Genomic DNA, 18,564 nt, shown 5'->3' on the forward strand with positions numbered 1-18,564 from the left:
GAAGAAGGTGAAAGGAGAGGGAAGAAAAGGGAGAGAGAAAAAAAGACTTGTTCTCTGGGCCTTGAAGGGTTTGCCTGGTGAAGAAGGGTGAAAAATAGTTTCAGTATGAATAGGGGCACAGAGGTGGATGGTAAATAGAGTAATATCTACAGTTGAAATAGTGCAGGATGCACAGTGGGGGAATCTGGAGAGGAGGCTAAAAAAGTAGGCTCTGGTGACATTTTTCCCAGTTATATGGCTGCTAAGAGATCTGGGTCATCCAAGAGTTTGGATCCCCAAATCATCCAAGGTTTTTAAGGAAAGGAGACTGATTATTAGAAAGAAGGGAGAAATTGGCACACAGCATGAACCAGTTAAGACTAGTGATGTTGAAGACCCGACAGAGCAGTGGAATGTAGAAGGGATAGAGTCACATACTATTTCAGAACTATAATTGACAGAGTTCGATGGCAGATCAAATATGGGACTTAAGGCAGAGGAACATTCAAGAATGAGATTAACTTGATATCTAGTTTAGCAACTGCACAGGTACTGACATTCTTAAATGAGAAAAAGATGACCAGGGGTAAGAAAGACTGTGAATTCATGTTCTGATCATATGTTGAATTTGAGCTACATGGGGGACATTGAAGTTGTGACATCCAATAGGTAATTGGAAATAGAAATGTAAACCCAGAAGAGGGATGGTGAGAGTTATAAATTTGAACATTATCAATGAAAGCTATGGGAAATCGATGAGATTATCCAATACATGACTCAAAGTTGGATTTACATGAAGTAGACATTGTCTCATTAAACCAAGGCAAAAGCTGGTAGATATGGAAAACTTAGGGACAAGGGTAGGGGTTGGGAAGTAACTCTGATAAAAATTTTGAGACTGCTATACAAGACCTAAAGATCCCTAGCTGGTTTTTCTCAGTGGTTAGAGCGTTGGCCTATGGACTGAAGGGTCCCCAGGTTCAATTCTGGTCAAGGCACATACCTCAGTTGCAGGCTCGATCCCCAGGCCCTGGTAGGGGTGCATGTGGAAGGCAACCAATCACTGTGTCTCTCTCACATCAATAGTTCTCTCTCTGTGTCTCTTTCTCTCCCTTCCACACTCTCTAAAAATCAATGGAAAAAATATCCTCAGATGAGGATTAACAACAACAAAAAAAGACATAACAGAAAAGTGTGTAGAGCTAAGAAGTGTGAGTATTTTCAATAAATGAAAGAATGCTTCTCTTTCAAGGATATCAAATGACTAAAGATCATTTTCATTTAAAAAGTCCAATTCTCACAGTTATTTCAAATCAACTTTATTCAGGGAGGGCCTCTCTTTTGCATTTAAACATTATTTTGGAAGAATAGATTTAAAGAAAAAAGTTCAGTTTGGTTTTTATTGAACTGGGAAACAGAATCAACTCTATATGGGGACAGTTAATGTACTCATCCCACTTCCCTCTGCTGGGATTCTGAGCACTACTTCCTGTGAGGTTAGTTTTCAGGTCTTCAGAAGGGAAGGCCCTATCAAGTAGATCTTCCCAATTTATCCCTTTAGTCAGCATATCCCAGGTTTATTCAATTCAGTAATGAAGCCTTTAAAAAATAAATTTTAAATGTTTAACCTGCTTCCTTAAGGGTTTATGTATTTTTCTTTATTATCTTTTGTTTTGTTTTTGGTTAGAGACCCTTTCATTGCCACTGTGCAGAATTATATGCCTACAGATCCATCTTAATGACATTGATTTCCCCTTTGGATCACTCTAAATAATGCCCATTCTCTCTTAAGAACTACTAAGTTTTTCAAGTTGTGCAGAAACATGCCAGGGGAAATCTTTGCCTGGTAATTGGAATAATGTTGAGATTTCAACGAAGCCTGTTGGGGAAAGAAGAAATAAAACTGGGTCATGAGACTCTGGATGGGGAGAGGGAACTGACAGCTGTCCTACACTGGGTATAAAATGTCCATTATTAAGGACAGATCTTATTTAACATTTTACAGTAGAAAATTGTCCCAGGTTTTCTGATATTAGTTTTTTAAAAAACCCTAAGAAATGATTGAGTTATCCATACCCCTTTAAGTGGAACCAGTCTCCTCCCTACCCGCCTCGCACACCCTTTCATTAGTCCTCTGAGTGAAAGCTCAGCTTCATGCTAAAGTCTCTCATCTCTGCTCCCAGTTGGCTGACCCCCATTTGGCCAGCCCCCCCCACCCCCTCCCAGCTCTGACTCGTTTGTTTGAGCCAGAAGCAGCAATCAAGTATGAACTTGATAGGCTTGACTTTGGCTCTGACACTCATTTTGACCCTTCTTATTTCAAAGCCTGTTTGATACCAGTTTCTGCAGTTGAGACTGCTACACTCTTGGCTCTGGAGTACATCCAGGCCTCATTGTACCTACTATTCCAGGTACAAATGATCCTTGGACCCTCCACCCTGGTGCTTAGGGGCCAGGATACAACCTGTCTGGCTAGCCCTCTTTGAATCTATACCAGGAAAGGGGCATCCAACAAAATGTGGCAACACTCTTAGAACGAAAAAACGGTACTGAACAAGAGTTTTTGCCATTAATTCTTGACGATTAGTGCTTCATATTCCTTATTTGTAAAAAAAACAAAAACCAAAAAAACAACAACCAAAAAACCCCCCCAAAACAGCAATAAAGCAAAAACACACCTTCATAATAAATACTTGCCCTGGCTTCTTCATAGGTTCTTGCCTGAGTCAATGAGCTAATGGAAGGGAAAGTGTCTTAAAAAGGAGAAAGCATAGCATTCCATTATGGGCAGTTTCCAAATCATTTTTTGACACTTGTTGCCTCTTGCACTTGCCCATTCAAGACCTTGGTTCCAGTCACACCAGGCTTTGTATTGTTCCTAAGCAGTCCCTTCCCTCTTCTACCTTTGTGCTTCCTCCTTCCTGCCATGTTTGCTGCCTAATTCCTCATCTCTTCCTGTAAAAATTCCTCCAATTTTCAAATATCAACTGCCCTTTTATTTGTGTATTAATTACCTATGGCTGTGCCACAAACGTAGTGGCTTAAAACAACACATTTATTATCCTGTATTTTCTGTGAGTCAGTGTAACATTATAAGAAATATTTATTTGGCCTCTGCCTCTGGTTCCTGACACAGAGCTCCTAAAACCTTTGTAATTTCCTGAGTGATAGCAGTGCTAGGAACATCTTTTGTTCTAATATTTGGTCTTTGACCCTGGTTCCTGACACAGAGCTCCTAAAACTCTCGTAATTTCCTGAGTGATAGGCACATCTATTGTTCTAGTCTCTTGGTGGACTCTAGATAGCTTCAGGATGGATGCTGGGTCACCTGAAAGACCAAGCTATGATTAGAAGCTTGAGATTTGTTGCTCCACCCTCCAGCCCCCAGGGATGGAAGGAGGGCTGGAGTTTGAGTTAACAATTGATTATACCTACCTGATGAAATTGATCATGCCTATGGGATTTCATAAACATTTCTGAACTATGGGGTTTGGAGAGCTTTTAGGTTGGTGAATTCATCTATGTGCTGGGAGGGTTGATATACTTCTACTCCACAGGAACAGACACTCCTGTGCTCAGGAGCCTTGAAGACCTATGCATATCTTCATCTAGCTGTCCATCGGCCTTTTATTATATTCTTTGTACTAAATCAGTAAATGTAAGGTATGTGTTGTCCTGAGTTCTGTAAGTGGTTATTGAACCTAAGGAAGGGGCCATGGGAACCTCCACACCAATTTGTAGTGAACTTAGAAGTCTGGATAACCTAGAGACCCATTACTTGCATTTGGTATCTGAAAAGCAGGGGGAAGGGGAAGTCTTTTGGGTCTGAGCCCTTCACTTGTGGGGTTGTACTAACTCTGAGTATTTAGTGTCAGAATTCAGTTAAATTGTAGGACACCCAGGTTGTGTATGAAGAGAATGGGGGAATTACTTGGTGTAGAAAACCATACATTTGGTATCCAAAGTGTTGTGAGTAGAGGAAGGAAACACGTTTTACCTTTAGTCAGGAATCTGGACATGGCTCAACTCTGTCCTCTGCTTTCTCATAAGGCTGTGATCATGGTGTTGTTCATCTGAAGGCCTGACTTGGGAAGGATCTGCTTCTAAGCTTATGTGATTGTGGGCCAGATTTAATTCCTTGTGGGCTTTTGGACTGAGGACCTCAGTTCCTTGCTGGCTGCTGGCCGGAGGCCACCCTCAGCTCTTTGCTGCAAGAACCTATCTATATGGCAGCTGGCTTCATCTGATCCAGCAAGGGAGAGAGCCTGCTATCAAGACTGAAGTTATAGTCTTATGTAACCTAATCATGGAAATGACATCCTATCATCTTTTCCAAATTCTATTGCTTGGAAGCAAGACACAGGTCCTTTTCACACTTGAAGGGAGGGAATTATACAAGGGTGTGAAGACTAGGAGGTGTGGGAATCATTTGGGGCCATTTTAGAGTCTAGTCTGCAAGATGTTTTCTCCACAAGCCTTTACTAATTTCTTCCAACTAAATGTGTGATCTGTCCTTTCTGTGGATCTTCTTTATAGTTACTTTTTTCCAGTTTATATTCCATGACTGATATTAGAGTTGAATGTTTTTTTAACATTTCTCTCATGTAACTTTTTGCTTATCTTTCATCCACCTGCAACTCCCAGAATAGAGTCTTGTATTCACAAATGTTCTGCAGAAGAGTCCTTTCTTCCCTCATTTGAAACTAAAGAAGGACCAAGCTAGTCACTCTCCTGAGTAATACCTGAGTCCTTTTTCTCCACAGCAGTCACATAAGATCCACTATAAAACCTTCAGATTTACCAATTTGGCATCAGAAGCAATGACTCATCTATGTCTATATAACCTGGCTGGAATGATTTGCCTTAATATGATTTGCATTTAGAGCTAGACTTGTTATCTTATTAAGGTGAAGCAATTTTCCATCAAAGATGCTTCAGATATTAGCTTTTTTTGAGTGGTACATTTTTCTGTTTCCTAGGGGACCTGATGGATCTTAGAAGTGATTCAGTCTTCTTCTTTAAAGTCTTTTTCTTTTTTGTCTGTCATGATCACTTTGTAGTCCTGCTATTATTAGGTCACAGTAAATAAATTGATAAAGAAGACCAGCTTTTGAAGAAGCAGTGTTTTCATTTTTTTCCTTTTTACCCAAGCAATGGGCCAGATCTTATTATCCCTGTTAGAGATGTTCAGTAGTACGAAATATTGCATGTGCTTTAAGAGTCTTGGAACATAGGAGAGCTATAATACATGTTTGATATATGTGAGATCACAGACTCAAAACACAGCAAAACCCATCTATTCTAGCTTCCCAAGCTTTGATCCATTCTCTACTTAACTCTTTAAGATAGCTTAGCACCTTTATAATTTTTTTTGAAGTTTTGATGGATAGCTGGTCCTTAGAAGGCAGATAAAGAAATACCAGTTTGATTTGAGTAAACACTTCCTGCTGTTGAAATGTCATATCACAGTAAGATGTGAAGCTTGGCCTCTTTAAGAAAACTCATGGGAGTTAACTTAAATTTGGAGGAATCATTCATCTTTCCTGTTGGAAAGATGCAGAATTAGTAAGTTAAAGCCAGCTATAGATGGGAGCACATTAGTGTCTGTGCCTACATTTTGGGTCTTTTGGGAGCCATGAAGCTAAAAGCCAATTAAAGCTTTAGTAGAGAGAAATTTCAGTGGTTTCTCCTGGGCAAGAGAAAGATTTGGAGCAGAGAGTACTTGGAGAAAAGCAGGAGGGTATTGATGATGTAATTAATGCATTTAACAGCTCGGAATGGGAATCAGTGCAAAGCTCCATTTAAGAAGATGATCCTGTGAGGGACTCAGACTTGGGCCTGAAAGCCACGCCATCTGGGTCTCAACTCCAACTCAGAAACCTGGAGCCATCTGCATGCTCAGCCTGATGAGAAGGGTGACTAAATCTTGCCACAAAGAGTACCTTCTTTCTTATTCCCTTACCAGTCTGTAAGTTAGAAACGCATGAAAATAGGGTAGCGAAGGGATTTTTTTCCCTCTTAATACTTGAATCTTAGTTTTATTTTCATTCATTTATTCATCCTGTCGCTCTTAGTATGTTAAGTCCTTTCCCCTCCAGCCTCTACATATTTGTCTACTCAGACAATGTTTTATCATCTAATTGATATTTCCAACCTCTACCCCAGCTTGGTTAGACGACATCATCATAGTTATATTTCATTGTCACCCCAAACTCAAAATGTGCCCCAGAATTGATTGAATTCTCCCAGTGTCTTATCACTCAGTCAGGTCTCTCCAAAACCATGTTTTCTTTTCCATTCTCACATCTATCAATCCTGTTCAGATCTTGAAGGTTGAGTGGCATGATGGGAAGAGGATGAGGTGTTGGCATTCATGAGACTTAGGTTTGAATCCTGTCCTTGTCATTTCCTAGCTGGTAACCATGGACAAGCATGTTATTTGACCTTATGAGCCTCATTTCCCTTATCTCTAAAATTGGCACGATAATATCTGCCTACCTCTTTGGATTATTGGAGAATATGAAATATGGTAGTGTATGTAAATCCCCTGATTGTGCCTGGCATGTTCAGGGCCATTGCTTTGAGATGCCATTTGCATTTGATTCTCATCTGGAATTGTGAAACCCAATTCTGAATGTAGTGCATGTCCTCCACCTCCCCTAGTACTTTCCCACAGATGAGTTTGGCTTCTGTGTTTCAGAAAAAACAAAACTGCCTCCATGTGCCCCCTCAGCTTTAAGCTGCCAGACTTATAAATAGCTTGTGTCTGGATTCTTTCCCTCCTCCATTTACTTTGATACAACGAAGTTGGCATCTTTTTGTCCTTCTGCTTGAAATTAATCCTTTCCTCTGGGTTCCGGACCCCATCCCTTCCTGCCCAGGGACCTCTCCCTTTCCTAAGTGTGCACTCTTTGACCACACCTTCGTTAACAGTTCCTTCATATCAGCAATGAATCGTGTCCAAGCCTCCCTTATCTTAAAAAAGTAAAATAATAAAAACCTTGTCTGTCTCCCTCTAGAGCTACCACCCTGTATTATTCCACTCCTTGTCAGCCAGACTTCCGGAGCATAGTCATCACCCTCATCTCCACAGTCCCGCTCCCACTTAATTTCCCATACCTGGCACTTAGTTTCTTTCTTTAAAATTAGTCTCACTAGGGCCACCTGTTACTTTGTCACTAAGGCCACATTGCTGACCAGTGCTTTTCCTATTGAAACATTTGCTTTTCTGACCCCACATTAGAGTGATTTTTCTCAATATGACCTCTACCACCTCCAGTTCCCCACTAGCATCTAAACAGTCTTGCCAGTATTGCCTTCTAAATACCTCTCTATCCAGAACCCTCCATCCCCTCTGCCACTGGTCTGATTTATTGCAACCTGCTAACTGTTCTTTCTGCCTTCAGTCTCACATCTTCTAAATTTGTTCCCCATACAGCCGCCAATGTGAGCTTCTTAAAGCATAAATCACAGTAGTCTCCTGTCTGCTTTCTTCTATAGCTCTCAATTGCCTTTGGGATAAATCCAAATTTCTTAATGTTGACCTGGCCTCTGCCTAACATCTCTTGCCTCTCCTTACTTTGCACAGAATGCACCAGCCATACAAAAGGTATGTGCAATTTAAATATATATATCATGTGACAGTTATTGAGTGCTTACTGTGTTCTTTAGCACTTTTATACACAGTAATTTTAATCTTCCCATTAACCCTGTAGGATGGATTACATTTCACAGATGATAAAATGTGACCCATTTTATAATTTAGACATTGTTCTGTACACCAGTCCTGTTCAGTTGTGACCAGGGTAACAGGGTTGGAGTCACTCAAAACTTACTGCGAGAGCTAATAACAATATCAACATTAATAATAACCAAACCATTTTTGTTAATGCACTTTGTGCCAGAGCACTACATGTAAACAGAACTCATGTAAACTATTCCTGATTTATAGAGCAGGACATTCAGAGGGAAGAAATAACTTGTTCAAAGCCACATAGTTTTGAATTTAGGTCTTGTGACTCCAGAGCTCATGCTTTTAACTTACTCTATTGTCTCTATAGGTAAAAACAGTGAAATTACTTAGAGAGCTGTTTGTCATTTGGCATCTTCTAAAATTTTGGATTTGGATTCATACTGGGTTATGACTCCCCCTCTGCTAACTATCTCCTTGGATGAACCCTGGGATTAGTTACTTTACCTCTTTGATCTACTGATTGCTCTTCTTGAAAAATCAGAATAGTAATACTTTTCTCATGGGGTTGCTGAGGAAAGTATTACTTTCCTGCCTCTTCTCTTCATCCCTTGTGCTTCTTCCTTAATGTGATATAGGGCACTATCATAGTAGCTTCCTATTATTTTCATGTTGTGTTTCCTGCACAGATCACTATTGCTCCCTCCCCTGACCTCACTCCTGTCACTGCTCTCTAACTATGCTCAACACTGCCACCTGGAAAACATATCAAATTAAAAACAAAATCCTAAGGACTTTCTGTTAATTGTAACAGAAATGGTAGACTGTTATTCAGATACACAACTTCCCACTGAAACAAACCAACAATATTTGGATAAAATAAATATAAAAAACCCTTTATTTTTAAAGCATCAAAAAGCTGACAGGCATTACCAGGTTAAAATTGGAATGGAGAACCCAGGTGACTTTGCAGATTTGACCAGCAGTTATGGGGAACATAAATAAAGTGATGTCCAAGATGCCTATACACCATCAGGGTGAGGGTAGAGCTGAAACCCTGCTCTTATATGGAATTGTAGCCAAGATTCAAGCTAACTGGGTCAACCAAGGAATCTCAAGTACTGAATGGTTTTAAGGGCTGGTATTGCTTCCAGGTATCTGGCAAAATCAAGTGGAAGTTCTTTCAAAAGGAAAATTTCCTCAATCTAGGCATAAAATTATACAGTGACCAGCACCCCTGCCTACTTAGTCTTAGCACCCCAGGAAGCCAAGGGGAGAAGCCTCAGCAACCACAAACACAGAAACAGCCTTTCATAAACATGAAATACTGGAATCATTGCCATCTGTAAAAAAACTGTTGTAAGAAATAAGAGATAAGCTTGAAGATATCTGCAAAGAATAGGAAACTGAAATGTGACATAGCAAATTGGAAAAGGAATGAAATAAAACTTCTAGAAGTAACATAACTGTGATGAAATTAAGAACTTAATGGGGCATAGGTAAACACCGGAAATTGCTGCCTCGCACAACTACTTCAAAAATACAACTAAGAGACAAAACGGACATCATCCAGAACCACAGGAAGGCTGGCTGAGTGGAAATTCTACAGCTAGAAGGAAAGAGAAAAGCACACTGAGACTCAGAGGAGGTGCAGAAGTAAAGTGCAGAGGTACGGAGGCTCGTGCGCGGAAAGGGCTGGCAACGGAGAACACCGGTGTCTTTTTCAATCGGGAGGGAGTCACAAGCTCCCGACTGCTCTGAACTCCAGTTCCGGGCGAGTCTCTGGGAACCCAGACTCATACGGGGAGAAACTGGACTGTCTGGCATCGGGTGGAACTCAAGGGCGGCTTTGTCTCAGAGGTGCTTGCAGCGATTACCGAGGGACACTGAGACCCGGGGGCCTCTTAGGGTAGGACTGAGGATCAGCCATAGCTGTTTGCTCCACCCTGTTGATTCCCTGAGACCCTGCCCCACCCAAGCTGTGCGCAGAGGCTTTTGCATATGAATGGGCTGGCCCTTTGAGATCTAAAATGACCTAACAAACTGCAGCTGGGTCAGAGAGACCCAGAACATTCCAAAGAAGGCTCAAGACCCCACAGCAGCTTGCATTGCTTCATAGCTGGGCCTCATCTGGGCACCTCCAAACCCCAAACAAGGAAGAGGAATCTGCAGATCTCTCCGTAGCTCCTGCTGGGTAGCCTCAGGCAGAGGCTAAATTAGCACCTCCTTAGAGATCAAAGAGCCTGTACCCAGTGGTCAGATTGGGACCATCCAGATTACAACTCCTCAGATCCATAAGGGACACACTCAGGGGGCAGACTCAGTGAGCACCAAAGCCCCACTGAAGCAAGTCTTGCCCCATAAAGGTGTCTTCAGCACAGAAGTTCTCCCACTGTAGACACAGCTGATTCTCACAGACAATTGGCCTGGAGGTCAGTTCCTCCCAGTGATACCAACAGCAATCAAGGCTTAACTACAACAAGACTGTGCACACAGCCCACAAAGGGGTGCACCAAGAGTGTCCACCTCAGGTAATTGGGGAGGCTGAGCCACTGGGCCCTATAGGACACCTACCACACAAAGCCACTCTGTCAACACAGGGAAACAGCCAAAATGCGGAGACAAAGAAACAGATCACAAATGACAGAAATGAAGGAAAGCAAACTACTGGATATAGAGTTCAAAACCACGGTTATAAGGTTTTTCAAGAATTTTCTAGAAACCGCCGATAAATTTAGTGAGACCCTCGAGGATATGAAAAAGGACCAACTAGAAATTAAGCATGCACTGACTGAAATAAAGAATAATATACAGAGATCCAACAGCAGACAAAAGGATAGCAAAAATCAAGTCAAAGATTTGAAATACGAAGAAGCAAAAAATACCCATCCAGAAAAGCAAAAAGAAAAAAGAATCCAAAAATATCAAGATAGTGGAAGGAGCCTCTGGGACAACTTCAAATGTACCAACATCCGAATTATAGGGGTGCCAGAAGAAGAGAAAGAGCAAGATATTAAAAACCTATTTGAAGAAATAATGACAGAAAACTTCCCCTACCGGATGAAAAAAATAGACTTACAAGTCCAGGAAGCGCAGAGAACACCAAACAAAAGGAATCCAAAGAGGACCACACCAAGACACATCATAATTAAAATGCCAAGGGTAAAAGACAAAGAGAGAATCTTAAAAGCAGCAAGAGAAAAAAAGTCAGTTACCTACAAGGGAGTACCCATACGATTGTCAGCTGATTTCTCAACAGAAACTATGCAGGCCAGAAGGGAGTGGCAAGAAATATTCAAAGTGATGAATAGCAAGAACCTACAACCAAGATTACTTTATCCAGCAAAGCTATCATTCAGAATTGAAGGTCAGATAAAGAGCTTCACAGACAAGAAAAAGCTAAAGGAGTTCATCACCACCAAACCAGTATTATATGAAATGCTGAAAGGTATTCTTTAAGAAGAGGAAGAAGAAGAAAAAAATAAAGATAAAAGTTATGAACAACAAATACACATCTATCAACAAGTGAATCTAAAAATCAAGTGAATAAAAAATCTGATGAACAGAGTAAACTGGTGAATATAATAGAATCAGGGGCATAGAAAGGGAGTGGACTGACAGTTCTCGGGGGGGGGGGGGGCGGGGGGAAGGGGTGTGGGGGGTGTGGGAAGAGACTGGACAAAAATCATACACCTATGGATGAGGACAGTGGGGAGGGGGGTAAGGGCAGAGGGTGGGGTGGGAACTGGATGGAGGGGAGCTATGGGGGGAAAAAAGAGGAACAAATGTAATAATCTGAACAATAAAGATTTATTAAAAAAAGAACTTAATGAATGAGGAAAAATATGTATTCAAGTTTAAAGAAAAAAATCTCAATTGATGGATTGAACAGAAAATTGGATAAAGCTGAAGAGAAAACTAACAAACTGGAAGACAATGAGAAAAAATTATCTACAGACAAATAGACAGAAACCACAGAGGTAGAGAAAGTATACATTTAATTAGAGTCATAGAAGGAATTGAGAAAGAAAATGAATAAAGATGAAATTTGAAGTTAATGGCCGAGATTTTCCATGGTAGTTAAGATACTGAACTAAAGATATAAGAAGACTAGTGATTGCAAGTATAATTGCTTTAAAAAAAAATCTAAGCTTAGACATATCAAGATGAAAGTATAGAAAACCAAAGGTCAAGAGAAAATCTTAAAAGCGGCTAGAGAAAAAGATTATCTTCAAAGTAGCAATAGACCGACCATTCACTTTTCATCAAATATAATTCTGGTTATGCTATTCTCAAAATTTCCAATGGCTTTCCATCCTTAAAATATAAAAGACATACTTTTCAGCATATGAGGCTTTTCATAGGCTGGTCCTGCAGCTTGTCTAGACACAACCTTCCTCTCAGTTTATTCTTGATGGTGTGCCTTTGCACATGCTCTTCTCCCTTTCTGGAATGCTCCGCATGCCCATTTATCTAGTCAGCTCTTCCTCAGCCTTCCCATTCTCAGCTCAGGGGTTCACTGCCAAACTGACTGTCGCCCTTCCTACTGCCTTTGAGTGCACTATTTGCTAGCTGTCGTAAACACCACTTTCAATATTTGTTGTCACCTTTGTCTCATTTCTAGCACATGAGCTCTCTGAGGATAGAGACAGGGTCATTTGCAGTGCCTGACATTCCATAGATATTCAGGACTTTTACTGGGTTATTGCCAGCTTTTCAGGGGATCCCATCACCACTTACACAGAATCTTAATATGCGTTTTCATGGCTCTTCCCATGATGCACTGATTCTTGCTTATATGGAAAACTGGTCACCATGGTCTGCATACTGACATAGACTGACTCTGTTCATTACTCTCATTTCCTTGGTGAAACTGTAATGACAATATCCACTCTACCCATAGTATGAAGTTGTAGTGTGGATCAAATGAGATAACGTTTGTGAACCCACTGTGAAAACTCTCTTGACATCATACAATTTCATTAGCTTTATTTCCATCAGAGACTTGTTTGGGCTGGGGATTTTATGAAGAAAAAAACTCATTGGTGCTCCAAGCCTTGCCCTTGGCAAAGGCTAGATGTGGGGTCCTAGAACAATCATCAACACTTGCAGCATAGCAAGTGACTATAACATGAATGTTAACTGCCCCTGTGAAGACTTGTGTTGTTATTTCTACATTTCATCGGGGAGAGGGACCCATAAAATAAGTTTTCCTGGTTGGTTGATTTTGAGAGACCTAAAGGGAAATGTTTTCATTTACAAAAAACAACTGCAGTTTTCATTGAGTTTTTGTTGTAAACTAGAGGCCCGGTGCACGAAATTCGTGCACTTGGGGGAGGGTCCCTCAGCCTAGCCTGTACCCTCTTGCAGTCTGGGAGCCCTTGAGGATGTCCAACTGTTGGCTTAGGCCGCTCTCCGGCAGTTGGACCTAAGCCGGCGGTCGAACATCCTTAGCACTGCTGCGTAGGTGGGAGAGGCAGCTGCCACCGCCGCTGCGCTTGCCAGCCATGAGCCTGGCTTCTGGCTGAGCGGCGCTCCCCCTGTGGGATCGGCCCAAAACCGGCTCTCCGACATCCCCTGAGGGGTCCCAAATTGCGAGAGGGTGCAGGCCAGGCCGAAGGACCTCACCGGTATATGATCGGTGCTGGGGAGAGATGCGGGAGGTTGGCCCGTGGGGGAGCGACCGAAGGAGGGCTCCAGGGCGTGTCCGGCCCATCTTGCTCAGTTCCAATTGGCCAGACCCCAGCAGCAAGCTAATCTACCGGTCAGAGCGCCTGCCCCCTAGTGGTCAGTGCATGTCATAGCGACTGGTCGACTGGCTGTCTGCCCCCTGGTGATCAGTACATGTCATAGTGAGTGGTTGAGCAGCCTTAGCATATCATTAGCATATTACACTTTGATTGGTTGAACAGCCAACTGATCAACCAGACATTTAGCATACTAGGCTTTTATAGGATTGTAAATTTCTGTGGCCTTTCATTCAGAGATGGAAAAAGCTTAGACTTGTCAGAGTTTGTCACACTTTTAATTGGATGAGTTGAAATACCTTTTTGCCCATTTTCTTGCTTTTCTCTTCATATTGTCCCCACTTAGCATAGTAGTCGAGTAATCTGAAACCTTCTGATGTGTTTGTAAAGTTTTAAGAATCATCAGACTTCTCAGTTGACTGTTTATTTATGAGAAGGCCAAATCAGAACAATTTTTCTTACGAAAGTAGATGTTGGGTTTGCACTTGATTATGTAAATGGCCATGCCAACCCCAGCAAACCGTGACATTTTATTTTTTAAATGTTTAAAATAGAAGTTTCAGATAATCTGTAGAGAGAGATTAAGATTTCACTGGATTTTTCTTCCTAGAGTGTTTCTTGAGGGAATATAAGGAACAGTTGTTTATATCAGTTGTTTATCTATTTTTTAGAAAATTCTTTTGTTTAATGAAGAATATTGGTAGTCAATAGTTTCTAAATTTTTTTTTTTTAACTACAAGGACCACAGAATGCATAGGCCAGTTCTGCCTTTGGTATGGCAAAGCCGAAGGCTATGGGGACCCACAAACTTGAGGACTGCTGGCACCTCTGCCCTGTTCTGGTAATTTCATTTTGGAGTTTTATTGTTCTGTCAAGGTAGTCTTCCTGATATTCAATCAAAAGCTCTTCTAATTTAAGCCCATTTTTTATATACTAAGTCATTCATAGTGATGAAGACACTCTTAGTAGCATCCTTCTCAGAGATCTCTCAAGTCTTGCCTCTCTTCACTCTCACTGCTACCATCTCAATTCAGATTCTGATAGTGTCTCACCTAGACAGCACCCCCAGCTTTCTGAGATCTCTGTACTATTGCCTCTCTACTCCAGAGTGCTACCAAATTCATATCCTTAAAATGTATGCATTCTCGACTTGTCAGTTTCATCATCTGGACCTGTATGTTAGAAAGTTTGTTCTGCTGAGAGTGGCATTAAATCTTAAAATTTCAATGAACTTAAGTGCCCGTCATAGCGACTGGTCAACCGGTCGACTGTCAGCTCCCTTGTGGTCAGTGCATGCCATAGCAACTGGTCAACTGTCTGCCCCCTGGTGGTCAGTGCATGCCATAGCGACTGGTTGACCGGTCAGCTGTCTGCCCCCTGGTGGTCAGTGCATGTCATAGCAAGCGGTTAAGCAGCCTTAGCATATTACGCTTTGATTGGTTCAATGGCTGACCGGACAACCGGACACTTAGCATATTAGGCTTTTATTATATAGGATAACATAAAAAAAGGCCAGAGATAGGCAGGTCAGAGCTTGTAGGATAGATCCACAGTCTTCAGCTCATTCTGTTGTGCTGCTCTGCACAGTAGGGAGCACCCTTGTCTTGTGACCTCCAGGACCAAGATGAGTGCCTGAGGTCCAGTAATCACATCTACATTCCAGCCAGCAAGAAGGAAAAAAGAAAGAGGGAAGGTGTATCCTTTAAGAATACTTCTGATAAGTCACAACACTTTAACCTGCATCTTACTGGCTGAAACTTAGACATATAGGCCATGCTTAGTTTGCAATAAGGCTGAGGAACATAGTCTTTTAACTAGTATACCCAGCTAAAAATTGTAGTTCTTATTATTAGGAAAGAAGAGAATAGACAATTGAGTTGTAACTAGAGTCCCTGCCATAGGACCCATCCCACCTCTCTGTCAGCCTTGTTCTTCTCTCCATCCCAGGCCCTGCCCGCCCAACACTTGTGTTCTCAACATGTTAGTAGCTTCAATAGGCCCTTTCACAGCTCTGGGCCTTTACCTGAAATGCCCTTCACCTTTCTTATCTCTCTTTTAATTATCTATACATCCTTCAAGCTCCAAGTCACTTCCTCAGAGAATTTTTTTCCCTTAACAGTGACAGCACATTACTTCTTACTTGAGCATGTAGCAGTGGAAGAGCTTCATGAACTTACTAATAGTAGTAACAGACTTGGGTTTGAATTTCTTCTTGCAGCTTGAGCTGGAAAGAATAAATGTGGAAATTCTCAGCACAAAAATTGTATTTAAAGCCACAGCCCAGATTTCCCTTTTTGAAAGTTTCAGACCTTCATGTTGAACTGTCTCTCAACATTATGACTTAAGGGTTTCACAGGTAACCTCTCAAATAGAACCATCTCTCAAATAGAACTCTTGATTTTCACCTTATTCTCTAGTCTTTCCTGTGCCAGTAATGATGCCTCCTCTGCCAACCTAGCTGCAGATGCTGGAAACCTGGAAATAACCCTAAACTCTGATATCTACCACCAGTCTATTAGATCAACTCCAAAATAGGTCTTAAACTGATCCTTTAATATGTATATGTATATTTCAGAGAGGAAGAGAGAGGGAGAAAGAGATAGAAACGTCAATGATGAGAGAGAATCATTGATTGGCTGCCTCCTGCACATCCCTAACTGAGGATTGAACCTGAAACCCAGGCATGTGCCCTGACCCAGAATCCAACTGTGACTTCCTGGTTCATAGGTTGACGCTCAACCATAGAGCCACACCGGCTGGACTTAAACTGATCATTTTAAATCCATTTCCAATGCTTGCATCTAAGCACTATCCTCCATGTCTGGACTACTATAGGTATAAGCCTGCTGTAATCTAACCTCGGCAGTGTCATTTTCTTGCCTAAAATGGTTAGTGAGCTTCTCATTGTGTTTAGGTTTAACTCCAGAACTCTTAAATCCTAGAAAGCCCCACCTGAATTGACTCCTGTTTGCCTCATTCTCATCTTTTGTCTTGTATATTCCTGCTCACTGTGCTCTAGCCACATGGCCTTCTTTCTCTTCCCTTGATTGTGCCAAGAACTTCCCACCTCTGGCTCTTCCCTAGTGACATTCCCAACCCTTAGGTTCCCTTCTTCACTCCTAAACATACCATCCTCATTGTCTTAGCTTAAATGTCACCTCCACACAGAGCCTTTTCCTCACTTCTTAATGTAAATCATATGTCCTTTCCTCTTATTCCTAAGGGACTATTCTTTCCTTTCTACCATTCATCACAACTTATAACTTTATATTTATTGAGTCATTATTTATTGAATATCACTCCCACATTAAGGTATATGTTCTGTATGGGCTTGGACTATATTTCTTTTATTCACCACTGAATCCTCAATGCCCAGTGCTCAATAAATACACATGGAATAAATGAATAAATAAGTGATCTTGAGATTAAACAATGCATTAAATTGGCAACTTTGCTATTCAGTGTGGTGAAATGTAATTGTGGGAAACCTATTAAGGTGATTCACCTTTCTAAACTGGCATTGTGCTTCTTCATATTTATTGAGTACATCTATGATGTTTACCCACAGGGTTGTAAACTTAGGTTAATTTATTAGTTCAACTCCAAAATGCATCTTTGTCTGAACAAAGCCTTATTTCTGCCAGGATATTCTTATGAACACAGAACCTGAAAAGGTCATGTTCAGGTATGATGTCTGAAAGTCATGATTGGGCCCACTGCCGTGGCTTGCCCTCTTTCTTTGGATACAGGCTGGCATAACCTTTGGAACTGAAGACTTGCTTGTTGTTGGAGTGGAACTTAAACCAACAGTCATAAGATAGAGCCATCAGAAGGCTTTATGCCTAGGATATGGGGTACATTGGAAAAACCCTCACTACCCTGTATTTACCAACTCTTGTGCTCAAATATTAGATATGTAGGTACAGTGTACTTGTTCATGGTAATTCCAGGCTCATTATCTTTCCTGAATTACCTTGTTCTGCAGAACATATTGGCAAAATATGTATGGAACAGATAAAAAACTTGTGTGGGTTTTTCTCCCTAAGAGTATAAGAGGTGTTCTGGAAGCATCCAATGATTTTTTGGAATCCTGAACTATGGTCTAAAATAAAAGATGAACTTGGATGATGCTCCTCTTTAAGAAAAAAAAATAATGTATTTTTATTGATTTCAGAGAGAAAGGGAGAGGGAGAGAGAGATAGAAATATCAATGATAAGAGAGAATCATTGATCGGCTACTCCTGCACACCTCCCACTGGGATTCGAGCCCACAACCTGAGCATGTGCTCTGACTGGTTATCGAATTGTGACCTCCTGGTTCATAGGTTGACGCTCAAACACTGAGCCCCATCGGTCAGGCTGAATCCCCTCTTTTACTGGTGGACAGCATGACCAACAATGGGAAAGTTATTGTTTGTTTTTTCCTTTTGGTAAACAATGAAAATTTTGCTTTCAGTGGGCACTATGGTAGGTATATTTCAACATAGATGGAAAAGCAAACGGTTGATCATTCTTACCCCAGTAGGTTCAGATCATGTCAGTGTTTCCAGAGTATGCTCACAGTGGTAAAAAATTGGCTTTAAGCTGAGGCTTTCTAAGAGGCAGCTGGTCCTTAAAAGAAATTATTTATTTATTTTGGCCTTGATAATATCCAATTGATGATAAATACAAGTCTCTCTTGGCTCAATGGAGTGGGTCCCACATGAATTGGTTGTGGCCCCCAAAATCCAAAAACTCTAGTATAGTTGGCTAAGACTATTTTGTGGCATGGGGGAAATATAATGTAACGCATGAAAGTACAAAATATTAAATGTTCAAAAGTGTGTAATTTGCTGCTTTTGTTCATGAGAGGTTTTAATACTTCTGGTACAGAGCCTAATTCTCTTTACTGGGGAGATGTGGTTTCAGTTTCTTGGGTGAATGTGCATTTTATAAGTTTTTTAAGAAAGGAAATTAAACATTAAAAGACTTTAAGTGATTTACTCTTTATATAATGTCACTAAGAAAGCAAGGAAAATCAGGGTTGGCATTTTTATTTATTTATTTAACTAGAGGCCCGGTGCATAAATTCATGCACCAGTAGGGTCCCTTGGCCTGGCCTGCACGATCAGGCCAAAATCAGCTCTCCGACACCCCCTGAGGGGTGGA

The 18,564-nt window shown here is 41.2% G+C and overlaps 1 protein-coding gene across 8 annotated transcripts in view; it reads left to right on the forward strand.

Annotated features, from left to right (window-relative positions):
* The window catches only part of DIS3L2 (DIS3 like 3'-5' exoribonuclease 2), a 309,482-nt gene that overhangs the window by 94,602 nt on the left and 196,316 nt on the right, over positions 1–18,564 (forward strand). The gene's annotated exons all lie outside the window — the stretch shown is intronic.

Source organism: Myotis yumanensis, unplaced genomic scaffold, assembly GCF_028538775.1.
Source record: "Myotis yumanensis isolate MYYU_CA2020_CCGP unplaced genomic scaffold, mMyoYum1.0.hap1 SCAF_8, whole genome shotgun sequence".
NCBI lineage: Eukaryota > Metazoa > Chordata > Mammalia > Chiroptera > Vespertilionidae > Myotis > Myotis yumanensis.